We start from the raw sequence: 26,869 nt of genomic DNA on the forward strand, positions 1-26,869 counted from the left end.
TCATGGAGGACCGGGGAAGTGCCAGATGACTGGAGGAGGGCTAACGTTGTCCCTATCTTCAAAAAGGGTAAAAAGGAGGAACCTGGGAACTACAGACCAGTCAGTCTGACATCAATCCCTGGGAAAATTCTGGAGCAGATCATAAAGCAATCCATCTGGAAGCACCTTGACAACAATGCAGTGATTACTCGAAGCCAACATGGATTTGTCAAAAACAAGTCCTGCCAGACAAATCTGATCTCATTTTTTGATCAAGTCACCTCCCTTGTAGACCGTGGGAATGCTGTAGACATCATATACCTCGACTTCAGCAAAGCTTTCGACAAAGTGCCCCATGATATCCTGATGAGCAAACTAGCTCGAAGTGGGCTAGATGAAACAACGATCCAGTGGATCCACACTTGGCTACAGAATCGGACTCAAAGAGTGCTTATCAATGGGACCTTCTCAAGCTGGGGAGAGGTAACGAGTGGGGTACCGCAGGGCTCAGTCCTGGGCCCAGTGCTCTTCAATATTTTTATTAATGACTTGGAGGAGGAGGTGCAGGGAATGCTGATCAAATTTGCAGATGACACAAAATTGGGAGGGATAGCTAATACTTTGGAAGACAGAAACAAAATTCAAAGTGATCTGGATAGACTGGAGTGCTGGGCAGAAAACAACAGAATGGCATTTAATAGGGACAAATGCCAAGTTCTGCACCTAGGAAAAAGAAACCAAATGCACAGTTACAAGATGGGGGATACGTGGCTCAACCACACTACGAGCGAGAAGGATCTTGGAATTGTCGTCGATCACAATCTGAATATGAGCCAACAATGTGATGTGGCTGCAAAAAAGGCAAATGCTATTTTGGGCTGCATTCATAGAAGCATCGCTTCCAAATCCCGGGAAGTACTAGTTCCCCTCTACTCAGCACTGGTTAGGCCTCATCTGGAGTACTGTGTCCAGTTCTGGGCACCACACTTTAAGAAGGATGCAGACAAGCTGGAGAGGGTTCAAAGGAGGGCAACAAAGATGATCAGGGGACTGGAAACAAAGCCCTATGAAGAGAGACTGAAAGAACTGGGCATGTTTAGCCTTGAGAAGAGAAGACTGAGGGGAGATATGATAGCGCTCTTCAAGTACTTGAAAGGTTGTCACAGAGAAGAAGGCCAGGATCTCTTCTTGATCATCCCAGAGTGCAGGACACGGAATAATGGGCTCAAGTTACAGGAAGCCAGATTCCGACTGAACATCAGGAAAAACTTCCTGAGTGTCAGAGCAATACGGCAATGGAACCAATTACCTGGGGAGGTGGTGGGCTCTCCCACACTGGAGGCCTTCAAGACGAGGCTGGACAGCCATTTGTCAGGGATGCTCTGACTTGGATTCCTGCATTGAGCAGGGGGTTGGACTCGATGGCCTTGTAGGCCCCTTCCAACCCTACTATTCTATGATCTATGAAAGGCAGCCAAGACATATTTTAAATAAATAAGATAAAGGTGTACAATGGGCTTCTTATGCATCAGTTGTTGCATAAAATGGGTTGTATTGATGTCTGAGGGTGCAGTCCTATGGATTGTGCTCCTGCTAGAGGGAAGCTCCCAATCTTGGAGGCTTCTCAAAATCCTATGCCTTGTCAGTCTGCTGCCAGCCAGGCGGGAGGAACAATGGAAGCAATTTTGCCTCCCATTCTCCCTCTAAACTGAAAAAAAGAACCAACTGACACACTTGTTACCAAAAAACCTGGTGATTTCTCAGTTGATCAGGCCTGGAAACCACAGAACTTTACAGAAGTGGAGTTAAGTACACCAAGTTTAGAAGGAAAGTTAGATTTATTGGAAGACCCAGAAATGAACTTACATTCCCAAATTGACAGTGGATATGCCTTGGCTATGCGGCCCCCAAAGAACTGACTATACAGTTCCAACTATGGCTATGCAGCCCCAAATTAAGCTATGCAATGAAATAGACATTATTCCCTGGATCTACTCACCCATTCATACTTGCACTCACCCAGCTAATGCTGGCTAGGCCATTAGTGTAACATGATCTGGGATTGCGGGAAGGATGTGCGCCTGATCAGTTCCAGAATCCACTGTCGCCCCTGAGAGGCCTCTGAGCTCATCTAGCTCACTTAGCAGTGGTGGGTGAGGACGTGTAATGGAGAGGCCCTAGGATTTTGTGGATTCTGGGTACGAACTGTGTAAAATCCACTCCATCTGTGTTCCATGGATTGTCAGGCACCTTTTGTTCCATTATCTGCTCACAGACGGATGCAGATTTTTCTTCATCATGTGGAAAAATATGCAAATATTACGTAAGAGGTTTCATAATAATTTAACTTATTGTCCCCATTCCATTCCACTTTGCTCCAGCAGAAACGTGTGTATTTTCCTATGAATAGATATGCGTACATTTCAGGAAAGTAAAAAAAAATCCAAAAGTCTACAGACTCTGCACGGCCTGGCGGAAGGGGGTGGGGTCGCACTGCAGCACATTCCGCAGGTTGGATTCTTAGAAATCTAAGCTCATTTTAGTCCATCTCAAATTTCTCCAGTATCCCTACTCCTGGGTTCTCTCTTCCCCTCCCTCTCCTGTCCACCAGAACACCCCCCTCTGCAAGGCTGTCAGAGGTCACTCACTATAGACTGAATTGGCCCCTCATTAGTCTATGGAGGAAAGTCATGCAAATTAGGACATTTGGGGAAACTTCACATTTCATCACAGCTCAATTTGTGCAGTTTTCCCATTCGAGCAGAGTGAGCTGCGATTCAGAATGGGAATCGGGAATGAGACGAGCTGCAAGAGAATGTTCAGAGAATCTCAAACATTTCTCATCTTCCCATCCCTATTTGCTACTTTTATAACAACTTGCAGGGCATTTGGCACACATGTACAAGTTTCTTTGGAATGTGCTCACTGTCATGGTTTCCCTGTGGGTTAAAGCAAGAACGTGCGTATGGGGAAAAAAAAAAAAGGGCCCCCTCAGTTACCTTGTTGGGCATGGTTAATTCCCCACCACCACCACCATGAATACAGTATCTGGTGCAAGCACCTTAAGAATATAGGAAACTATCTCCTACTTAGGGATGTTGGAGAAATCTGCAACAAAATTGAATGCGTTCAGGTTTCTATGAATCTGACCTGTGGATTCTGCAGTGGACTGGCTATTCCAAAGTCGCATGGATTCCATGGGCCTGTGGACCGTTTTTTAAATTTTAATTTTCTGGAATTTTACTAGGGATGTCAGAGAATTCTGCGACGGATCTCGGTGAGGCCGAATGCCAGTGCATTCGCCCCCCAAAATCCGTCGCGGAATGAAGCCCCTGCCCCCCCAACCCACGAAAGGCATGCAAGACGAAGTCCCCGCCGCCCCCAACCAACAAAAGGTGTGCGAAACAGAGCACTTACCTGCTCCCGTCCACGCTGCTTTGTGAATGGCGGCCGTCCTGCGGCCGCCATTCGCTTCGTCTTCATAGCTGTGATAGGCTACGTAAATACTTACGTAGCCTATTATGGCTAACACAGGGACGCCATTTGCATCCCTGCGGAGGCCGTGATAGGCTATGTAAGTATTTACATAGCCTATCATGGCAGGGGGGAAAAAACCCAGCGTACGCAAATGGCGGCGGCTACTGCCATTTGTGTACACTGGGTTTTTCCCCCCTTCTGTGATAGGCTAAATATTTACATAGCCTATCACGGCTCAATACAGGGATGCAAATGGTGGCGGCTACGACAGCCACCATTTGCATCCCTGCAGGGCTGCCCAGTGGCCAGATGTCCAGCTGCGGGCAGCCGGAGCTGGCTGGTGGCTCTGTGGCTTGGCCGCGGAGCGGAGCCGGCCAGGCCGGATTCCAGGGGGGAGGACCGGATCGCTTCCCCCCTTGTCAAGGATTCCGGGGGGAGGGACGGAGCGCCTCCCCCCCACCGCGGATTGCCCGGCACGGAGCCAGGTAGGTGTTTCATACATCCCTAAATTTTACGCAAATTTAGTTGTAGATAAATACTTAGTGGTTAAGATGCTGAACTGCAGACTGGAAGGTCGGTAGGACAGCAGTTTGAGACCCGAGTGCTGCGTGACAGAATGAGCTCCCGTCTTCAGTCCCAGCTTCTGCCAACCTAGCAGTTCGAAAGCAAGAAATTGCAAGTAGATAAATAGGTACCGCTTCGGCGGGAAAGGTAACAGCGTTCCGTGCACCTCGGTGTTCAGTCATGCCGGCCACATGACCACGGAAGCGTCTTCGGACAGCGCTGGCTCTTCGGCTTAGAAATGGAGATGAGCACCACACCCTAGAGTCGGACACACACGACTGGTTGGGGACACCTTTACCTTAAATACATAAAATGAAAAAACACCAGCTGAAAATGTGCATTTCCCCCATAGGCTAAACCATGAAAATGAGCATGGGATCAGCACGTTGGTGGGAGGTTGCACATTTGTGCAAGTGCACATTTCCACAAATTTGGGAAATTGGGGAAAAAACTGATTCCACCAATGAGATCTTCTGAATGCAAAGCAGATGCTATACCTCCAAGTTATAGAACAGCATAGGAACATAGGAAGCTGCCTTCTACTGAGTCAGACCCTGGGTCCATCTAGGACCAAGTGTCAACACTTGACTGGCAGCAATGGCTCCCGAGGTTTTCCTGCGGGATTCTTTCCTTGCCTTACCTGCAGAAACTGGGGATCAAAGTTGGGACCTTCTGCATGCCAAGCATATGCTCTATCGCACTGAGCTGTGGCCCCTCACTGAGCCCTTGTGTTTAATTTTATACTGCCAGGTTTGAAAGGGATATGAGTCATTCCTAACGTTGCACATGGGTATAATCTGGGTGCAAGTGAGTCCTGCAACCAAACGTTGCAGTATAGAGTGCTCGAATTCAGGGTTGCAGCCAGTCACCCCTCTTCTGGGATACTCCATTTCATTTGCCCTCACCCTGCCAGTTTCCTGTTCCACACATTCAGCATTCCATGTCTACTGAGCATGCTCAGTCCTAATTGGGCTAGTTCGTGTTTTGTCCCTACTTAAGTCACAATCCTATGCATGTTTAGACAGAAAAAGCCCTACAACTCCCAGCATGCCCCAGCCAGCCATGTTGGCTGGGGCATGCTGGGAGTTGTAGGACTAGCTGGGGTATGCTGGGAGTTGTAGGACTGTTTTTCTGTCTAAACTTGCATAGGATTGCGCCTTTAGACTTCTTGATCCTGAATATTGTGTTGTACGTCTGCAACCCTTGGGGTTCCCCTTGTCTTCTGATACCTCCCTCTGTGCATGGATAGTGCTCTTTTGCCTGCATAAGGATTGCCCCATGGAGAATGTGTTCACTGTTAGTATATAGGGTTAATTATATACCTACTTTTCTTGGATTTCTCAAGGCTGAATCGTGTAGTTATTTGCTTTTATGTTCCCTATTTAGTTAGCTTGTTAAAAGCAGCTGTTCTCCAGTGGAATCAATCTAATTCCCCCCACTCTTGGTAATTTTTTTTTTTTCCCCACAACCTTCTCAAGGAAGTGAATCATTATCACCATATAGACTTGATAAAATCCTCTGCATAAATTAATGTTCCCTATCATTGAAGTGCCAGGTTAAGAGGAGTTTCTTATCAAGGAAGTGGAGAGAGAATCAGTCTACTGTCTGTGTGCTAGCTATAGTACCTTTGACTGGAGATCCTCATTCTTTTTTCTTTCTTTGCCCCAGATTTGGAGGCAGTTCGAAAGAGGGATCACTGTTTGTAGTATGTGTGCTCATCCCACTTCTATCCCAGGGAAACTAGTTTTGGAATTGTTTAAAAAAAATGTTTGACCAGAGCCGACAGTGGGAATGAAGAAATATGCCTGTATACCAGCCTTTCTCAACCTCAAGATGTGTCAGACTGCAGTCCTTACCATCCACAGCCAACATGATGGGGGCTGTAGTCCAACACATCTGGAAGGCTCCAGGTGCCTTAGGGAAAGGGTGGCATGCAATCTAACCGACGACTAAAATGCGACTGAGATTTCGCTTTATTGTCTGAGATTGCATGGAAGAGAGAGGGAAAGTGTCGAAACTCCTGGCTTCAGCAATTTCATTGCCACCACTTCTACGACATGGAACATGCCATTGTGACCCAGAGATGGTATATATCCAGAAAGGTTCCAGTTGCAATTTAACAATAAGGATACACACGCCATTGATGTTATTGCCTTTTTAAAAACATGTAAGACTCTGTGTGGTTGGGGATTCCCTTCTGGTTTTGTGGCCGCTGCTTGGTAACTTACCTTGGTGTGCATTTTCCGTAGGGGCAGCTGTATTCATCTATACCGCTGAACATGGGGCTATGTGGGACTGCCCTTAAGGCTGGTCCAGAAGCTGCAGCTAATGCAGAATGCAGCAGCTCTGCTTTTGTTGGGGGCTCTGCTCTGCCCCTTTCAGCATGTAACCCCTTCAGTTAGGGAACGGCACTGGCTGCCTCTCTGCTACTGGGTTTCAAGTTTTGTTCTAGTTCTATAAAGCCCTAGACAGCTTGGGATCAGGATATCTGAGAAAGAACCTTCTCCCTATGTATGTATTCATTCATTTATTTACTACTGCATTTATGTCCCACCTTTTTTCCTCTTCCATGGTCCTCCTCCCCTCTATTGTATCGTCACAACAGCCCTGTGAGGTAGGTTAAGCAGAGAGTCAGTGACTGGCTCAAAGTCACCCAGTGAAAGTCATGGCTTGAGTGGTAACTGGAACCTGGAGTTCCCGAGTCCCAGTCCAACACTCTAACCACTGCACCACACTGTCTCCTGGTGGTTCCACATGGCCCTGTGGTCCGTTAGAGTCCACTTCTGGTATGCAGGCCCTGTGGAATTCCCTGTCAGCTGAAGTCAGGCAGGCACAAACATTGCTTTGTTTTTGGCCTCTGCTAGGGACATTTTTATTTAAAGAAGCTTTTCTCAAACAATCAGCCACGGTTCTATTGGTATATTTTCATTTTAAATATTTTAATTCTTTTTCCTTTACTGGTCACAATCATCCACTGGGAATGTTTTTTCTTTTCTTTACTTTACTTTTCTTTTCTTTTCTGCCTTCATGCCCTGCAAGTTGGAAGCAAGATGCTGGTATAAATGGAGCTTTGCTCTGATCCAGCAGGACTTTTCTTATGACCAGAACACAGCTCATTAGATGAATGAAGTGTTTTGGTGAAGGACCATAGCTCCATTTGAGAGCACCCGCTTTCCATGCAGAGAGTCTCAGGTTCAGATTCTGTAATCTCCAGTTTAAAAAAGGGATCAGGGAAAGATCTCTGGCCTGAGCCGTTGAGAGCTGCTAGTCCATAGAGTGGGCAACACCTTAGGACCATTGGAGGCTGGTGGCTTCAATATCAGTGGGGCAGTGAATCAGCTACAGGTGTCAGTCAGAACTGTAAAGGAGCTATCCAGGGTGCTTATCACCTTGGATAGCTCCTTTGGAGTAACAACTGAAAGCCGGACTGGATTCACCGCCCCACTGACATCAGAACCACCAGCCCCCACCGTTTAGGACAGTATTTATTCTAGTATTGTGCCAGGAATTTCTCCCCCAGCTCATATGGCCATTCTCATTCAATTTGATGGAGAAGAAATTGCTTTAGAAAATCAGTGGTGAAGAAAATTTCAGATAAATTCTCATGGGCTGGGTTTGGGTTCCTTGTGCTTATCTTACCTAGGAGGTGTCTGAGCAGTAAGAATGTATGAAGTAGGGATCTCAGAGAATTCCACCACAGATCTCGGTGAGGCCAAATGCCAGTGCATTCGGCCCCCCGAAATCTCTGGCGGAACGAAGCCCCCCACCCCCCCACCCCACGAAAGGCGCGCAAAATGGAGCACTTACCTGCTGCCGTCCGCGCTGACTTGTGAGTGATGGCCGCGCCTGCAGCTGCCATTCACTTCCTCATTATAGCCATGATAGGCTATGTAAATAATTATGTAGCCTATCACAGCTAACGCAGGGATGACATTTGCATCCCTGCGGAGGCCGTGATAGGCTACATAAGTATTTACGTAGCCTATCATGGCAAAAAAAGAGGAAAAAAACAGTGGATGCAAATGGCAGCGGCTACGGTGGCCGCCATTTGCGTTCCCCTTTTTTTTTTGCCGTTTTAGCCTACGTAAATAATTACATAGCCTATTACGGCAAAAAAAAAAAAAAGAATGCAAATGGCGGCCACTACACCATTTACGTTCCCCTTTTTTTTTGCTGTAATAGCCTACGTAAATATTTACATAGGCTAAAACGGCAAAAAAAAGGGAACGCAAATGGTGGCTGCCGTAGCCACCGCCATTTGCGTCTGCTGTTTTTTTCTCTTTTTTTGCCGTGATAGGCTACGTAAATATTTACGTAGCCTATCACGGCAAAATACAGGGATGCAAATGGCAGTGGCTACGGCCACCGCCATTTGCATCCCTGCAGGCTGCCCAGCGGCCGGATGTCCGGCTGCGAGTGGCCCCGGCCAGTGGCTCCGCAGAATCTCTGTGGAGCGGAGCCAGCTGGAGAGAATTTCGGGGGGAGGGACAGAGCACCTCCCCCCACCACGAATGTCACCCTTCGAAAAGGTAAGTGACTTTCGTACATCCCTGGTAAGAAGTGCCCTGCTGGATCAGACCAAGGTCCATCTAGTCCAGCGTTTTGTCCACACAGTGGCCAACCAGATGCCCTCAGGAAACCCACAAGCAGGACATGAGTGCAACAGCACCTTCCCACCCATGTTCCCCAGCAACTGGTGCATAGAGGCATACTGCCTCTGATACTGTGTGCAAAGGTCCTGTTTCTCATTGTCTAATCATTAGGGATGGCGGAAAATTCCACCACAGACTCCAATGAGGCCGAATTCCAGGGAATTCGGCCTCCAGAGTCTGTGGCGGAACATTCCCACTCACCTCCGCCTCCCACCGGATCAGCATGGAGCCGAATCCTCCTCGCCGGCGGCTTCATTCCACAAGCGCTATGGCCGCCATTGCCATCCGTAATGATCCGAGATGATTAGTAGGGATGTACGAATCCCCTTACCTGGGCTCTTCAGGGGGCTCTGCAGAGGGGGGAGGTGATCTGTTCCTCCACCCGGAAACCAGCAAGGATTCCGGGTGGAGGAACGGATCACCTCCCCCCGCTGCAGAGCCCAGGTAAGGGGATTTGTACATCCCTACTAATCATCTCTCCAGCAGACTGTAGTGTCCCCAATTCCCTGCACTTCAATTAAAGCCCAGGGGAAGCCATCACAAGGTAATTTCTCCCATAGGGCTTTTTTTGGATCAGGAAGCACAGCCAGCCTGGGAGACTGCAGAGCAATGGAGAGATGTGTGTGTCTCCCCTTTCTGTTACACATCAAAACATCCTTGGCCACCTTGCAGTAGTTAGGTAAGTTCAAAAGCACCATAAAATAAATTATAAAATGCCCTGCAAATGAGGCAGAACAATGGAAACCTCTTTCATAGGGGAAGAAAACTTTCAGGAAATTGGATTTTTGTTTGTTTGTTTGTTTGTTTACAATATTTATAGGCTGTTCCGCATCAAAGATTTTGGAGTGGTGAACAAGATAAAAGAATAAAACCCCATAATTAAAACAAAACATTTTAAAAGAACAGATTCTGAACTTAATAAACTGCAGCTGGTCACTCATGGAAGGCCTCTCAAAATAGCAATGTCTCCAGGAGGCGCCGAAAGCAACACAACATTGGCATCTGCCTGACCTCCAAAGGCAGGGAATTCCACAGGGAGGGGGCCACCACACTGAAGTCTCTTTTCCTCGTGGACTCTATCCAGGCCATAGGTCCATGTGGAACCACCAGGAGCAAGCCATCCAATGATTGGGCAGGTTGGTAAAGAAAAAGGCGCTCTCTCAGGTATCCTGGTCCCAAGTTGTTTAGAGCTTTGTACACTAGTACTAATCCCATAAATCTGGCCCAGTAGCGAAAAGGCAGCCAGTGCAGTTCCCTCAACAAAGGAGTTACGTGCTGAAAAGGGGCATCTCCCGACAACAGCCAAGCTGCTGCATTCTGCATTAGCTCCAGCTTCCAGACCAGCCTCAAGGGAAGCCCCACGTTGAGTGCATTGCAGCAATCCAGTCTTGAGGTTACTAATGCCTGTACCACCGTGACCAAGCTATCCCTGTCCAGGAGAGGCTGTAGCTGGCAAACCAGCTTTTGGCACAGCACCAGCTCTATCTCTTCCCTGGAGCTGGACACAATACTCACCCCTGTGTTGTGGTGGATAGAAAATGGGGGCCAGTCTGCCAACACAGTAGGGATGTACGAAAGTCACTTACCTTTTCGTGGATTCTGTTCATGGGGGGGGGAGGCGTTCCGTCCTTCCCCCTGGAATCCTCGACGGGGGGGAGGCGATCCGGTCCTCCCCCCCGGAATCCTCAATGGCCGGCTGTGCCCCGTGGCGGCTCTGCGGAGCAGCCGGCCAGGCCCAGGCCAGGGCCATCCGCAGCCAGATTTCCGGCCGTGGAGGGCTCTGGGTTAAAAAAAAAAAAAGCGTACTCAAATGGCGGCGGCTACGGCCGCCGCCATTTGCGTTCCTTATTTTTTGCCGCCTTAGTCTACGTAAATATTTACATAGACTAAGACAAAGAAAAGAAAGGGGAACGCAAATAGCGTACTGGGCACTATTTGCGTTCCCCTTTCTTGTCTTCGTCTTAGTTTACATAAATATTTACGTAGACTAAGACGGCAAAAAATAAGGAACACAAATGGCGGTGGCCATAGCCACCGCCATTTGCGTACGCGTGTTGTTGTTTTTTTTACCCAGACGTGATAGGCTACGTAAGTCTTTACGTAGCCTATCACATCTATGGGGGAAAAGAAAAAGAAAAAACACAGACTGCAAATGGCGGCGGCGGCAGGCGAGACCGCCGAAACTGCTGCTGGAGCCACCGCTGTCTGAAACATCTGCCCCAGGTAAGTCTCATCCCGGGGGGGATCCGCGGGGGGCAGCAGGTCATTCTGCGATGGATTTCGGGGGGCCAAATGCACTGGCATTCGGCCTCACCGAGATCCATTGTGGAATTCTCTGACATCCCTACAACACAGTTGATGCTGTTGCCATTTGCAGTTGCAGCGCAAAAGGCAAAAACCCTTAGGAAAAAAGAAAGAAGCTGTGCTTCCTGCCAATGGTGAGCTCTACCTATGAGGAACTGTTGAGAATTTCTCCTTGTATAAGAGAAATGTGGTGAAATTGTCCCCCCATTTCTCTGCTCACAAATTGTGTACCAAATTTTAAGTGTCCTTTTACACATAAGTATTTTGCAGGAGTCCGAGGGGGGGGGATTCTGGTAGACTCCCCCCTGCTTGGTCTCCCAGATTCCATTCTGTGGACAGCACCACTCCCCCCCCCCCGCTCGATGAACCACCACATGGTCTGCAGGCACCAGGTGAGTGGCTGCACGACCCCTCAGCGAGCCACCGTTTTGCATAATAATAGCAGCTCAGGGTGTTTTTTTTGTAAAAATCCTTTTACATAAATGGTGGCTGTAAAGTGGCCATTTACAGAAGATTACAGATGTGAATGGTCCATTCACGCCTGTAATGTCATGTAAATAGCCCCTTTACAGCCACCATTTATGTGAGAGGCCTTTTATACAAAAACCCAAGCCGCCATTTTTATGCAAAATGGTGGCTCGCTGCGGGGTCAGGTAGCCATGCGCCGCTTGCTGGGCACCCACAGACCATGCGCCGCTACATCCAGGGAGCCAAACAGGGGCAGGCGGCCAGTGGGGGGTTGGCGAGTACTGTGTGGCACAGACACAGGTGAGTCCGTCCATCCCTATTTGAGCACCACTTTAATTTATTCCCCTGTATGGATGACAGTCCACTATTTGAAGGCATCCTCTATTTGAAAGGCCATCCAGCTAAAGTCCAGTTTAAAAATAAAGAACCATAAAAAGGGAGAGCAGCTTGAGCTTGCCCATCAATGGTGAGCACCTGGATAGCAGACTGAGCCGGCAGGCGCACAGCCCATCTGGTCACAGTCTTCTCCAGACTGGTGGGATGTATTACATTTCTATTTAAATTATAGTCATAATTCCTAAGTTTGCCTCTCTAAGTACAGTATATACTGTAAACCTATAAACCTATAAGTTATAAACCTATAAATTAGCCCATGCAAATGTTATGCGAATCTTGTCCTCTTTTTTTTGGCAATGGCCACTGGGTTACATGGGAAAAAAATAGTCTGACCTGGAATATGGCCACTTCCTTTGTCCCCTGAGATAGTGCACACATTTTTATCTCGTGTGCATACATACACACAAATATGCATAGAGAGAGAAAGCGGGTCAAGAGACCCAAAGGTCATAATCTGCAAGAAGTACAGTCTTTGACACGCTTCTGCAAAGCTCCAATGTATATAAAGTAAATACATGGACCAATCACAATAGCCCTTAATCAGTGGCAGTAGCACAATCTTTCTAGTCTTGCTATTAATTTAATGCTAATTTGATGTGACCACAGAAGGAGGTATAGCAGCTGGCTATGCAGGGGGGTGATGTTTTTTCTTACTACATATCTCCATTTGATTGGTGATCTCAAGGGGCAGAGTTGCTGGAAGGTTCTCTTCTCCATCTTGCCAAACACTGGACTTTAAGTATTGCATCCCGAATAACCCACGATTCAATCACGCTGCGGCCATGTAGAAAGGATTTCCCTTCTCTCTCCTGCCCATCTCTCCCCAGATGTGCATACTGAGGAGCTGGCTTTGCGGATGACAGACCAATGGCACACCTGTGCAGTGTTTTTGAAAGGGCTGGAGAAGCACTGATGAAGACCTCATACGCTATTCCTGGTGTGTGTGTTTTTTCCTCTGTTGCCTCTGGGCTGGATCTTGTGGGTGTTACTACCGCTGTGCTTGTTGGTAATGATCCTTACACTAAATGTTTCTGGTCTGCTATGTTCCCCGGAGGATCTTGTGAGCGTCAACTGCATGGGGTCTGCTTTATAAGTGATTTAATGTGGTGTAAGCAATCTGCATGCACTCGTGTGTATGAGTGAGTGAGAGAGAGAGGGGGAGAGAGAGAGAGAGGCTTGCTGCCACTGGTATCCCATTATTTTATTAGAGTTTCAAAGCTGATATTAAGTGGACATGATTTCTTCCTACAGACCATTAATTTTGTTTTATTGCCGGCCTGACGGCCATTACCCCTTCTTGCCAATACATTCCTCCATTAGGCTTGTACAATTAACAAAATATGAGCTGTTTAAGGCGTTGCTTTGAACAATGGGTCAGTGAGAAGCAGGGCCCAGAGTGTGTATGCGTGGGGGTTATATGAACAATTTGTGGCACTGGGAGGCTATGGGCTGGATGGTGGGAGGGGGAGAGAAGAAGAATGATCTCCCATGCAGAGTGAGGGCTACTCCTCCCATGATACATTGTATTTGAGGATGGATGCTCAAGTACAAACTAGGCAACATGTCAGTTATGAGTAGGGATGGATGAATCTGTCCGTTTCCCTGTCTCCCATGTCTGAATTTGTTGAATCTCAAGTTCTTTTTACCCTGTTTATAAAGAAATGCGTGGATGTTAGTAAGTTCATCATTCACACTGGCCAAATGCAATCACTATGGCTATTCCCAGCATGGAGGAGATCATGTTGAACTTGCCTAGGTAGCTGCTGCATGCAAGGCTGTACGCTCTACCACTGAGCAGTGCTGGCGCCAGGTTTGGGAAGGCCCTTGGGCAAGACATCCCCAATGGGCCCCCTCCCTTAGTCAGTCTACCTTCTCACCACTGTTCTTACTCCTCATCCTCTTATCATTGCTACCACTTGCTGGCTTGACAGGCAGAGAGCCAGTGAGTAGGCAGGCAGTGGCATCTCCTGCTCCTCCTTCTCACCACCACCATTGTCTGGGCCAGAGTGAGAGGTGGGCGAACAAGCAGGTTGCCATGGTGAAGAGGAGGAGCAACTCCAGGGGCCTCCTGTCAGTGGGGCCTTGCTGTAGTGTGGGCCCTTGGCAGGTGTCCTACCCTTGAAGCCGACCCTGGTGTTAGTGGTTGTGTCTGATTCAGGGTGAATGCCACATGCATGCACCCCACTTGAGTTTCAGTTCCCCGATCATTCAACACTATGTGATGATAAGCAGCTTAGCCTATGTATGGGAAGCGGCCCTGCTGCAATGTGCTGTGGCGATGTCGGATGTGAAAGCTCCGTTAAGCTCTGGAGTTTGGATCAGGAATGACTCCACTGCCATTTGAGTCATTTGTTGACATTTCTGTCTTGGAGTCATGTGTGAGCTCCCCCCAAGGAGTCCAGAAAACAGAATTAACCTTCTTGATCTAAACTATTTATTTATTAGGCAACGGTGGTCATGATAGCAGCCTGCACTGTGATTGTCATAAGTCTACTGGGCCTTCCATCCCCCTGATGTCTTTCTTCTAGAAGATGAGTTGAGGGGGCATCTCTGTCAGCATTCCAAGTGACAGGGAACTGGACATTTGTCCATGCCACGTCCAACTATTGTGTAAAGCTCCAGTTAATAAAGCGGTGGTCAATTTTAACCCAGTCACTGACTTTATTTACGTATTTATCGTATTTATATCCTTCCTTTGCTCCAATGAGCTCAAGGTGGCATATATGGTCCTCTGCTCCATTTTATACTGCCAATGACCCTGTGAGGTACGTAGGTTAGGCTGAGAGTTAGTGACTGGCCCAAGGCCATTGCATGAGCTGGGATCTGAACCTGGACTCCCCAGTCCTAGTTCGACACTCGAATCAGTACACCAAACTGGATCTGTGTGGTTCTTGCTCCACCAATGTGCTCCACTCCCTGCTGTTGGATTCTGGGCGGGGTGGGAGGCGCCCTGTCCCTCCGGCCGCAAATCTCGTCTCCTGCCGGGACGCAAATGGCGGTGGCCATAGCCGCCGCCGTTTGCATCCCTGCAGTCAGCCGTGATAGGCTACCGTAAATGTTCACGGTATCACAGCTGACTTTGGGGAAAAAAAAGCGCATATGCAAATGGCGGCGCCCATGGGCGCCGCCATTTGTGTTCCTTATTTGGGCACGTGTAGTCTACGTAAACATTTACGTAGACTACGGCGAAAATAAGGGCAACGCTATTTGCAAATAATAAGGAATGCAAATGGCGGCGCCCATGGGCGCCGCCATTTGCGTACGTGCTTTTTTCCCCCAAAGTCAGCCGTGATAGGCTACGTAAACATTTACGTAGCCTATCACGGTGTTTTTTGAAAATCTAGCCGTGATAGGCTACGTAAAGATTTGTGAAAGCACACATCACATTTGTTTTGGGGGGGGGGGTTTTACTTGGAAATGGTCGGAAGACCGGCCGCTGCCGAACCACTGCCGGGAGCCGCCGCCGCCAGGGACATTCGACAAAATAAGTCCCATCCAGGGGGGGCAGGGGGGGCGGACCGTTTCTCCACCAATTTCGGGGGGCCGAATGCATTGGCATTCGGCCTCCCGGAGATTCGTGGAGAAATTCTCCGACATCCCTTGCACAAAAGCAAGCCCAATGTGATGTGTGCTTTCACAAAAACAAATGAATTGGGAACGAGTCCCAGAAAAGGGAAACAGTTGGAGTGTGTTATAGTGAGCTTGCATTTGTGTGATGCAGGGCTGGCATTAGGTTCAGCTCTATCCGGCAGTTACCAATTTGCCAATGGCCCTGAGGAGAGCTCACTGCTGCTGACCCCAAACCTCAGCTCCATCCATCTGGGCCTGGCTCACCTCTGACAGCTGCCTACAGCTCAGATCTGACACAGAACTTTGCAAAAATGCGTGATCTTTCCCATTTCCTCACCCCCTGATATTTATTTTCATGTGAATGAATTTTTTGAGCCTAGTTAGAAGCTAAACTCTCCCTCCTTCTTATTTGCATCACAATCCAATGAAAGACAGAAGATTTCAACTGGGTTTTCACAGCCCCAGTCTTAACATTCTGTTCACTGCATGATATTGGCTGTTCATTTAATGGTGGAACTCTCCAAATTGGTGGCGTAAATGGTATAGAACCTTTGCACACTAAAGTCAGTCATAAAACAAAATTCCACTGTAGCAAATGCAGCTGTAAAGCTAGTTTTACTTTCAAAGCTATTGGGACATGAAATGAAACATGAAATGTAAGGAACAAATCCACTTTGTTCTCACAATAGCCACACACTTAAAAAAAAAACAAACAAACCAACAGCTGCCATTTTTTAAAACTGAAATTATCTTCTTGTAAATTTAGAGTGAGAATCACAATTGGGTTTATGTCACTTCACAATCCTGCTTTGGTTATTCAACTTGGGGGGTGGGGATGGAGTCATTTCCCCCCAACAATCAAGAAGTGAGTTCCAGATGCACAAGAAAGCAGTTGAAGTTCATTGGGATGCATATGTATGGGCCTAAAAATAGTGTGAAGGAAGGCAAGGCTGGACCCAGACAGTCTGCCTCCTGAGACCAGGGCCAGCCCTTCCATTAGGTAGAGTAAGATTACCACCTCAGGCATCAGATTCTGAGGGGTGGTGAGGTGTTGGAGGACAGAATTTTGTGTGCCAGGCAGCCCGCCCTGTACCCCTAAGATAATCTGCCCTCAGGAGCAGTGGAGGATATTGTCCCATCATCGGTATTGAAGGAACAGTCAACTGCCAGTCTGGTTAGCAGCTTTACATGAAATGGTGTGGGAGGAGGGCCAACCATCTTGTCCTCTGTGTCAAGCAGCAAAGTGTCTTGGGCCAGCCTTGCCTGAGATGATGGACAGGATGATGTGCTCTGCCCCCTGTTCTGCATAGCGAAGCTGTCAAGTCTTAGTTCAACAATGGCAATGGGAAAGGGAGCACCACCGCCCTTGAGAGAAGTACAGTAGCTTAGGGGGCAGAGGGTAGGCCATGTGGTATGCACACGGTTCTGCCCCCCAGCAAAGGGGAACAGTCAGAAGGGTTCAGAAATAATGACCCAACAGTCTGCTGCTACTGCCCCCTCAACCCCAGCATCTGCTGCTGAAGGCAGCTCACCTCACTCTGCCTAATGGTTGTGCCGGTTCTGAGGGAAGGAGCCCTCCCTCTTTTCTCACAGCAATGACCCCTTATCTCAGGTGTCAACATTTCCAGGACAGAGAGCTAATTGAAACATTACTCCCTTCCTACATTCATTTCTGGAGGCTGCAATCCTATACCCACTTACAGAGGATAAGTGGGTATAGGACTGCACTCAACTGAACTCAATGCGACTTACTTTTGAGTGGCTTGCACTGTTGTTGTTGTTTTTAATTATTGCCCTATATTGAACTAAGGGCTCAATCCTATCGGGATAGGTGGGGGCCTCCGAACTCAGAGGCGGCTGCCTATCCAATGCAGGGCAGGAGAAGCACAGAAGGGATCATCCCCTCTGCACTTCAGCTGCCCTGCATGTATGGCTAGACAGCCGATTTTGGCTGTCTAGCCACGGGACCTCAGAGCACAGGAAGTGGCAGCCAGATGACACATAGGATATGTCATACTGGCATTTCCAACTTCCCTGACCTGACACGCCCCCCAGAATGCCCCGTTTTTGCCGCTCTGTGCTCCTCTTCCAAGCGCAGGGTGTGGGGCTGTTCCACGCTTCCTACAAGGCCGCGTGGGAGGGGGTGGCGGTCGGTTCTCAGGGAACCGACCTATCCATTTAGCTGCTGACTAGTGACTGTAGGATTGCACCCAAAACGACTTTGAGTTAATAGTTAACTTGTTAGCGGCAGCAAAAATCTCTCATTTCATTTTAGAAACAACATTCAGCACCTCCAATTTCTGATAGTTTAGACAGATGGACCTGGAATATTGCTCTAATAACAAACTTAACATACTTCTCCGGAATCTACTTCAGAAAACAAACTGACAGGTTTATTGAAAAACTGACGATAAACTGACAGGTTGATTAAAAAATTGACTTCTTTTTAAAAATTAAATTCTGGGATAATAACTGTCCAGTAAACATTCATGAGTTATGTATTGCTGTCAATGCTACAACTGTTTTTATGCTTTTTAACCCTTTCTTGTTCTGTTTTGCTTCTCTTGATTAAAAAATACTATAGAAAAAATATCCCCTTTTCCCATTGTAAACAGCCTCCAAAGTGGTGAACAAACTCCATTGAAAACAATAAAATATTAACAATGAAAAATAATACAAGCCACCATATAACCAGGTTTTAAAATCTAAGTAAACAGTAGGGTGTCCACTTACACATCCCCTGTCCTCAAGATACATGAATAATATCTGCATATGCTAATGTATATGTATATATGTATAGATGCAGATTTAGAAATCATTACTATATTATACATTACTATTGATATATCAAAAAACTCACAATAGTTTCTTTGCCTTTTCAGTGATGTATACATTTGTCACCGCTGGCACCATCTTGGAAGAGGCATTCCCTCCAGTTCAAGAGCAAAGAGGAAATGCCTGTTCTAAGATGGAACTTGCCACCTGCAGTTTTTAATATCTATTAAAATAATTCTTTTTTAAATGACAAAAACACACACATTTGGCTGAAATAGTGCCCCTAGATTTAATTGATTTAGGGCAAAATTCCATGCATGTTTAGATAGAAAAAAGTCCTACTGGAGTTGTATGCTAGGAGTTGTAGGTAGGGATGTACGAAAGTTCCGCCACGGATCTCGGGGAGGCCAAATGCCAGCGCATTTGGCCCCCCAAAATCAGTGGCGGAATGCCCCCCCCCCACGATGGGACTTACCTTGGGTGGATCTTCCTGGCGGCGGTGGCTCTGGCAGCGGCTCCGGCAGCGGTTCGGCAGCGGCGGCGGCCGGTCTTCCGACCGGCTGCCACTGCCACCATTTCCAGGTTTAAAAACAAACAAACAAACAAAATGTGATAGGCTACATAAATGTTTATGTAGCCTATCATGGCTGACTGCAGGGACGCAAACAGCGGCGGCTACGGCCGCTGCCATTTGCATCCCTGCTAGCCAGCGGCCGGATGTCTGGCTGCTGGCGGAGCCGGCCGGCGGCTCCACAGAATCGCTGCGGAGCACAGCCGGCCAGCCAGGATTCTGGGGGGGGAGGAATGGTGCACCTCCCCCCCGGTGAGGATGAGGTGAGGATTCCGGGGGGAGGGATGGAACGCCTCCCCCCCACCATCAGCATAATCCCCGAAAGGTAAGTGATTTTCGTACATCCCTAGTTGTAGGATGTTTTTCTTTCTAAACATGCATAGGGTTGTATTTATTACTATTATATTTATCACATTTCTACACCACCCAATAACCAAAGCCCTCTGGGAGGTTGCCAAACGAAATTTAAAACTATAAAATACAAAAACATAATCAAACACAATATAAAAATCTAGAAGCCTTTCCTCATCAGCTTTCATATTCCCTTGCAATGCCCTTACCCTTGTGCCCAGTGCTTTGTACCCTTGTGCCCCGTGCTTTACCTTTGTACCCAGTACCTTTACCCTTGTAAAGGGTACCTTTACCTTTACCCTTGTACCAAGGTACCTTGTGCCTTTACCCTTCTACTCAGTGCTTTACCCTTGTACCCAGTACCTTTACCCTTCTTTGTACCTTTACCCTGGTAAAGGGTACCTTATGCCTTTACCCTTGTACCCAGTGCTTTTTTTTCTGGTGGAACTCACCGGAACTGAGTTGCAGCACCTTCTCTCTCTGTCTCTCTCTGTTCTTCATCACTATGTAATTTTATTTATTTTTTTATTTAAAAAATTTCTTGGCCGCCTTTCAGAGCAGAAGCCCTCCCAAGGCGGCTCACAGCAATAAAATACATAAACACAGTTAAAAATATTAAAAGCAATTAAAAACATAAACACAATAAAATAGCAATAAAAGGGACAATAAAAGCCAACAATAAAACCACCAGCAGCAATGACAGTAATAACAGCAACAGCAGCAGTCATATTAAGAGAAGGCCACGGTAAAATAACAGGTTTTCAAAATAATAGGTAATCGCCATCTACTCCTGAGGAAGTGTAATCCAACAGTTCTGGTACCCTTTTTCTCCAGAAAAAAAGCACTGTTTGTACCCTTGATTAAATATGTCATCCCTAATGCAAATTACTATATAAAACCACATAGTAAGGACTGTCTTCCTTTGCTCCTCTCCTCCCACAGGAAAACGGAGTTTGAGGCATAAGTGAAAGATCCTTCTCCCCTCCCTCTTCATGGAGATGGGGAAAGGCCCAAGTCACATTGGGTTGTACCCAGTAGTGGCTCAGTGCAAGCAGAAAGCAACTGCACTCGTGCAAGGCAAAGTGTCGCATTTTTGCTGAACCTCTCTACTCACTGCAACCCTTGGTGCCATATCCCATAGCTGCTATTGGGGGTCTCCCATCCCTCAGGAACAGCTCTTTGGGTGGTGCAGAGGGCTATTGTGGGTAGGTGAAAATTGGGTACCCTGAATTGTGAGAATAAGTGCTTTCTGTTAGCTCAGAGCCACCATTGGATACAACACATTCTGTTGACCTAAGCTATAGTGTAGTGAAAAGGAGACATCCAGAGATCTTGATGGGATTTCTTCCCTGAGACCCCTGATGGGATTTCTTGATGGGATTGATGGGATTTCCTTGATGGGATTTCTTCCCTGAGACCCCTGGAGGAAGGGTGGGATTGAGATGTCATACATAGGTTGAATTTCCATAATTCTTTTACTGTTGATTGATTGATTGAATTTCTTAATCGCCCATCTGGCCGGTCACCTGGCCACTCTGGGCAGTGTACAGCAATACAATTTTAAAACAATAAAATTCTACTTTAAAACATCACATTTCTAAAATTGCCCTAACCCACCCCAAATGCCTGCCTGAACAACCACGTGGCAGAAGCTCATATACTGAATATGCACCTTTGGAATGGCTCCTTTTCCTCATAGGTTGGATATCTAGCAACTATTTCTATTTTGTTAATATCCAAACAAATTAAATGTTGCAGCATTATTCTTGAGATTATGGCCTTTTCTTACACAATATACTTTATTAATAGGTACCTTCTGGAGTTGGATCCTGAGGCTTTTGCCTTTCAAGCTGATCTGTTCAAAAGGACTCCCAAGTTGTAAGTAACTGTGACTGGAGTTTTATAATGTGTTGTACTGCGTTTAGAGCAGCCTCTCCCAACCTGGTACCCTCCAGATGTGCTGGACTCTCAGCATTCCATGCTGGCTGTGGCTGATGGGCATTGAAGTCGAAAACATCTGGAGGGCACCAGGTTGAGAGAGGCTGGGTTAGAGGTTAAAATTCATGGCCAAATTTGAGATTTTTGTACGATAAGGTATCTAATGATGTCGTTTTTGATGTTGGGGGAATTGAAGGTAATTTTTAAACTATGTCTGAATGTGACAAAGGGCTAGAATGTGACACTGTATTTCCTTTGATCTTTATTGATTCTATATTATGGTAGACAATATTTCTGTGTGCATTAGCTCCACACTAACAATGGTGTGGAAATGTTGATGTACATACTGGAGTATGAGACAAGAATGTTAGCAGGCATTTCCTTTCACTTCCCCATGATCTCCATTTGTAGGAAAGGTAAAATGGATTCTGCCTTTTATACCAGGGGCTGATCTGATTTGACATTTCCAGAATGCATGTGTAGAGCAGAGTCTAGCTTATTTCCTGCATATAATTCATTTTGGCACTCATTATAATGTTAGTGCTGTTCATTGTCTGTTAGCTTATGGTGGCCGTTGCATTCACTTGGCAGAGCTCGCTGAAGTGTCAAGACTTTGCCAGTCATCCTAGTTAAGCAAAGCCAGTTCAGCCTCTCTTCCCTTCTGCTTTCCATCACTGAATGAGCTTACATGGTGAGTTTTTAGTTGAGCCAAAATAATTGTAGATTTCTCTGGCCAGAAAAGAACTGAGAGGTCACCAGGTTGACTGAACTGAAGAGGGGAACTGCCGCACTCAAGCGAACCAATGAATCCATGTCACATACCTCAGAATTTGGGATGGGGAGACAGAACACACAACAATTTATCCCAGAAGTCAAAAAGGAAAGGGATTGAAGAAAACCAGTGCCTACGTTTTGGACCTGGCAAGGTTTTATGTTCTTTGCTGGGTTTTGGGGAGAGATGGGAAAGTTGGCAGTTTGGTTTGGTTTAAAACCTCACACAGTATGGAAGTGTGTGGGATGCCCACAGGAAGTGGAGTTGAAGGAAAGGGAAGAGAAATAGCAGGCTGAGGGGAAAGGAGATTGAAGAGACTGTCAGCAGATGCCAGGACTAGAACCGGGAACTTTCAGTTCTACGTGCTGCTACGCCTTGTGGTGTGCTATCAGAACTGCAGATCGGAGCATCTTCCTAATTTCAGGCTCTGGTCTGGCCCCGCCTAACCATTGGGCCATTCTGGACAGGAAGAGCTATAAAAGGCTTCCTGTATGAATGGAGGCCTTTCCTGAGCAACAATGCTAGTCTTAACACTAATGCAGGTTGGGCAACTTGTGGCCTTCCAGCTGTTTTGGCCTACATCAGCCCTAGCCAGCCTAGCCAATGGTGAGGGATGATGGACGTTGTGGCCCTCCAGATGTTTTGCCTTACAAGCTGCACATTCCTGCTCCTAGTGTGTTTGTGTGTGTTCCACAGCTCCAGTTCTTGGTCTGGTCCTTCATCTTTGACTGGAAAAGCTTCACCTGTGTCAGGCTGCTGTTAAAGGTGGCAACTCTAGAACCAAAAGGTGCTGAGATGGCAGAGCTGAATTTTGCATATTGATTGGGACCAGCCAGCCAATTCTTTGGCTGCTGACTTCTGGGAGCATTTTAATAGATCCTCACCTCCTAACCAATCCATATGTATATATGATGAACTGTTATCAGCAGATATCATCACTCCTGTGTAAAAATAGACTGTGATGAGTATTTGAATAAATCATAAGAACAGCTAACCTGATGCCATATAACATCATGCAGCAGGTTGAGCAAGCAGCTTCCTCATCCTTGACCCTGTATGGCTCGCAGAGTTCAGTGGCTGCTCATGGAGCCAGTGATTAAAAGAAGCGGCTTTGCAGACCCGCTTCTCACTGGCAGCGAATTTCCCCTGGCTGACTCTGTCCCATTGTACCACCACGAGGGCCTCCTCAGGAATCTAAATTAAGACATTTCCTTCTGCCTTCCTGGATGCAGGGTGAGGTTACACAATGGCCCACCAGTCTTTTCCTTTAGCCAGTGTCCACATGGCTTTTTGATTGTTGTATTAAAACTGAGCTGAAAATTCGAATTCAACACTTTTTCATTGAAGATGGCAGTGAGGTGAAAGGGAGAAAGGAATCCAGGAGTTTTGGAGTGGTTGTATAGAAATTCATATATATATATATATACACACACACATACATACATACATACATATGTATGGGGGGGCAGTAAGGACAAGTGGAAGCACCCCAGCAGGCCACTGCATTCCCCAACAATATCTCACTTGGAATGAGGAATGCATCTTGATGTAGCATTGTTCCAGAGGCAGTGTAGGGGAAGATGGTGGCCTATTCTGTGTACAAACTAGACGTATGAGTGGTAAGTTTCCCTTGTTGCCATGGGGTAAAATCCAACACAAGTCCTATGTAGAGTAGACCCATTGAAATGAATGGGGCTTAAGTTAGTCATGACTAATTTAAGGCCCATTCATTTCAATGGGTCTACTCTAAGTAGGACTTCTGTTGGATTTTATCCGTGGAGTCCAGAACATGGGGCCTTTCCCATGGAGTAATGTCTTCTTCTTTTTTAAAAACCACTGTACTATTGGGAACCATATCAAGTGACATCTATGTCTGAATGATAATGGGATGGTTTGGGGCTAGCCTTTCTGGAGGTAGTAGTGGGGAATAGGTGAGGGTGCTTGTTTTAAAAAATGCAAAGGAGGTATGTAGTTACTGTTGGAGAGGGTGAATAGATGCCTTAGCCTTCCCCAACCTGGCTTTCTCCATTTTGGATGGCAAGTCCCAGCACACCTGATCATTGGTCATGATGGGCGGGGCTGATAAGAGCTGAAGTCCAAAACATCTAGAGGGCACCAAGCTTGGGGAAGAATGACATAGCTTCTAGAGAAAAGTAAAACAGGGGTGAGGCATTGGAAATGGCATAGAAGGCAGGAGGGAGGGCGTTGAACTGTGCCTTGCAACAATGACGTGGTGGCTTCCTATAGGTATGCTTGAAAATAACTCCACTGTCGCTCCCACAACAAATGCCTTTGACAATTGCACTTGTTGGCCAAGGATCACAGTTTACTAGCAATCTGGGCTAGGTGTTGGAGTCTATGCAATGCTCCCATGATAGATGAGTTGCCAGGACAACATCCTCTGATTGGTTCAGCCACAGCTGTGCAGCTTCCATAGGTTAGCCCCAGCATCTGCCAAGGCTCAAGTTTGGAAACTGTCTAAGGAAGAACAATACAGATGGTGATGGGGATTATATTTTGCATCTGCCCATTCTAAGATGTCCTGCTTTGTTTACTGGCCAACAAAAGCAGATCCCTGATGTAATTAGATGGCATTTCTCTTTTTGTTGCTTAAGTTTTGAATGTCCAGAATTTCAAGGAAACCATCCTACATCTAGCATGAACAACACTGGGTGTTTTTCCTGACCCATTTTCACCATTGGAAATATAAGGCAGAAGGAGTGAATAGTTTGCATATGTTGTGGGAATGTCAAGTTTGCACAGACCAATAGGCACTCGGTACTATCTACTATATCCCAGATAATAGGTTATACTATTGAGATAGATCATTTATTGATTCTGTTTAGTGTTATAGAAGGAAATCTTCCAAACAAATCAAAATCATTCATTATGAATCTGTCATGGGTAAGATGCTTGGGGGGGGGGGGACCTATCCTCCTGCACATAAGGAATGGTTATTAAAATGTTTAGATCTTGCAAGAATGGATAAACTTACTGAAGAAATTCAGATAAATGGTTTCATTTTATTGATTATTGGAATGTGTTTTGCTGGCAGGTAAGACTGGATGGTAGCATATTTTTGTAGTAATCATTTGTACAGTCTTTTTTCATGGCATTTATTTTCTAGCTATGATTTTAAAATAATAATAATATATGTATGTATGTATAAAACCAGAACAACAACAAACATATTCTACAACCCAGGCCAATTCAAATAGGAACTGCTTGGATTTTGTGGGTTTGTATGGAAATTTCGGAAGGAAAAATTGATTCTTGAGATTTCTCCTCTTATCCCCATCAGCAGGCACTCAGGTTTTCATTCCAATGATAGACTAATAATTACAGAAATTTTAGAAGAGGTAAATTTAGGTAAATTACAAGATTATTATGTAAACAGACAACCTATCTCCTGGGATTATTGGAGGAATAATTTACAAAATAGTAGGATAACTTGGATGACGTGGTATCAGCTTAGTTCCTTCATTAGGTGAGAAAATATAAAATGGCAACAATGTAGGGAGCTAACCAATTCTGAAAAAAATTAATACAGAATATTTCAGGAGGGGAAGTAGGTCTGGTTTCACAATTATATAAAATGTTAATTGAGATTGATATGGGATCTAAAATAAATTTAAAAAGAGTATGGGAAATGAAATGGAGTGGAATGTAGATATTGAGGATGAACAGTGGAATAATATGTGAGATAAATGTCCTTATAAATCAATTTCAATCAAGTTTAGGGAGACAGCTTTAAAAATCATACAGAGATAGTATTTAACTCTGGTCAGGATAGCCTATATAAACAAATCATTCTCCACTAATTGTTGGAGGGGATGTGGTCAGAAAGGTACCCTTTGTGCATATGTGGTGGGAGGGATTGTGAAGTTGCAAAAGTTCAGGAGATGATATTTCATGAAATGTCACTTATTTGGGGAAAAGAGATTTCCAAAACACCTGAGTTGGCTTTACTGAACCTATACTATGGGGAAAATCTAAATTTATTGAATAAAAATGTGGTGGGGGTTTTCTTTTTGTCAGCTGCAGTAAGATTGCTAATAGCCAGGAAATGGAAAGATGCAAAGGGTTTAACTATTGCAAGTTGGTATAACATAACAAGGGAAATTGCCTTCTCAGGAAAACTCACAAAAAAACTTGAGAATTATAAAGGGTGTAAAAAAGAAGGAATCATTTCATGTGGACTGGCAACCTTTTAATATACATACAAACATATCTGCAACGAGGACTCAACTACCCAGCACATTCAAAATGCTTTGGCGGAGTTGAAGAAATACGTTTATGAAATTTATGTATTGGTTATGTCTCAGTTTTCATCGAGGACAGTATATTTTATACTTAAGGACTCACCTTGCTAGTTGGGTTTGATGAAAAAAAAATTACCAGCGGATTGTTGTGGGGGGTGGGGGAGGGTTATTGCTGGTTTTTTTCTGTTTTTTTTTTTTTTTTTTTGTATTTTGTAGCAAAATAAAAAAATAAGAATTAAAAAAAATCTGAGGTGGACAGAATTTTAGGTTCCACAGGTTGGCTCAGCCTTTCAGAAAGTTTCCTTGGGGAGGAGAAGGGAGAGTTCCTGAAATAATTTCATTTAATTCTGCCAAGGCAGTTTTAAAACATGGCCTTTTGAAAATAAATTGTGTGTGAGTGTGTGTGTTGGGGAAAATGGCACATCCACAGCTGGGGCACTGTACCTTTTAGGAAGTTCACATGCCACATCCTGAAAATTGCTTGGTGAACAGTTTTCACCTTTAAAGAGCACCCTGTGATTTCTGCAAGGGCCCTTTCTGAATAAGAAACGTTTAGGTGCATGATTGTCATATGCACACCTCTCGATCCTGAAATAAAGTTTAGAGTACGCAAAATAGCAAGGCTTTCGTGCACTTCCTGTTTTATTCCTTAGGCAAAAAGATTTGTGTGACGCAAGCTGATGTATCTAGGGAAAGGATCTTGTTCTTATTTCTCCTTCCTTCTTTCTTTAGAGGAAACGGATAACCTTTCTATTTACATCTATCTTCTCCTGTTTGTTTGTTTGTTTGT

General features: G+C 45.8%; 1 protein-coding gene across 4 annotated transcripts in view; it reads left to right on the plus strand.

The window, feature by feature from the left end:
• Nucleotides 1–26,869, plus strand: part of PKNOX2 (PBX/knotted 1 homeobox 2) — a 531,025-nt gene that overhangs the window by 122,453 nt on the left and 381,703 nt on the right. For 2 of the 4 annotated variants that reach the window (XM_084803819.1, XM_084803820.1), the window contains exons 3-4: nucleotides 12,668–12,777; nucleotides 20,917–20,985. The gene's annotated coding sequence lies outside the window, so the exon portion shown is untranslated. The remainder of the gene's footprint in view (nucleotides 1–12,667; nucleotides 12,778–20,916; nucleotides 20,986–26,869) is intronic. The other 2 variants (XM_084803817.1, XM_084803816.1) reach the window with 1 other exon arrangement.

The sequence above is a fragment of the Heloderma suspectum genome, chromosome 6, assembly GCF_057233095.1.
Source record: "Heloderma suspectum isolate Gila_16-S chromosome 6, 16-S_ref, whole genome shotgun sequence".
Taxonomy (NCBI): domain Eukaryota; kingdom Metazoa; phylum Chordata; class Lepidosauria; order Squamata; family Helodermatidae; genus Heloderma; species Heloderma suspectum.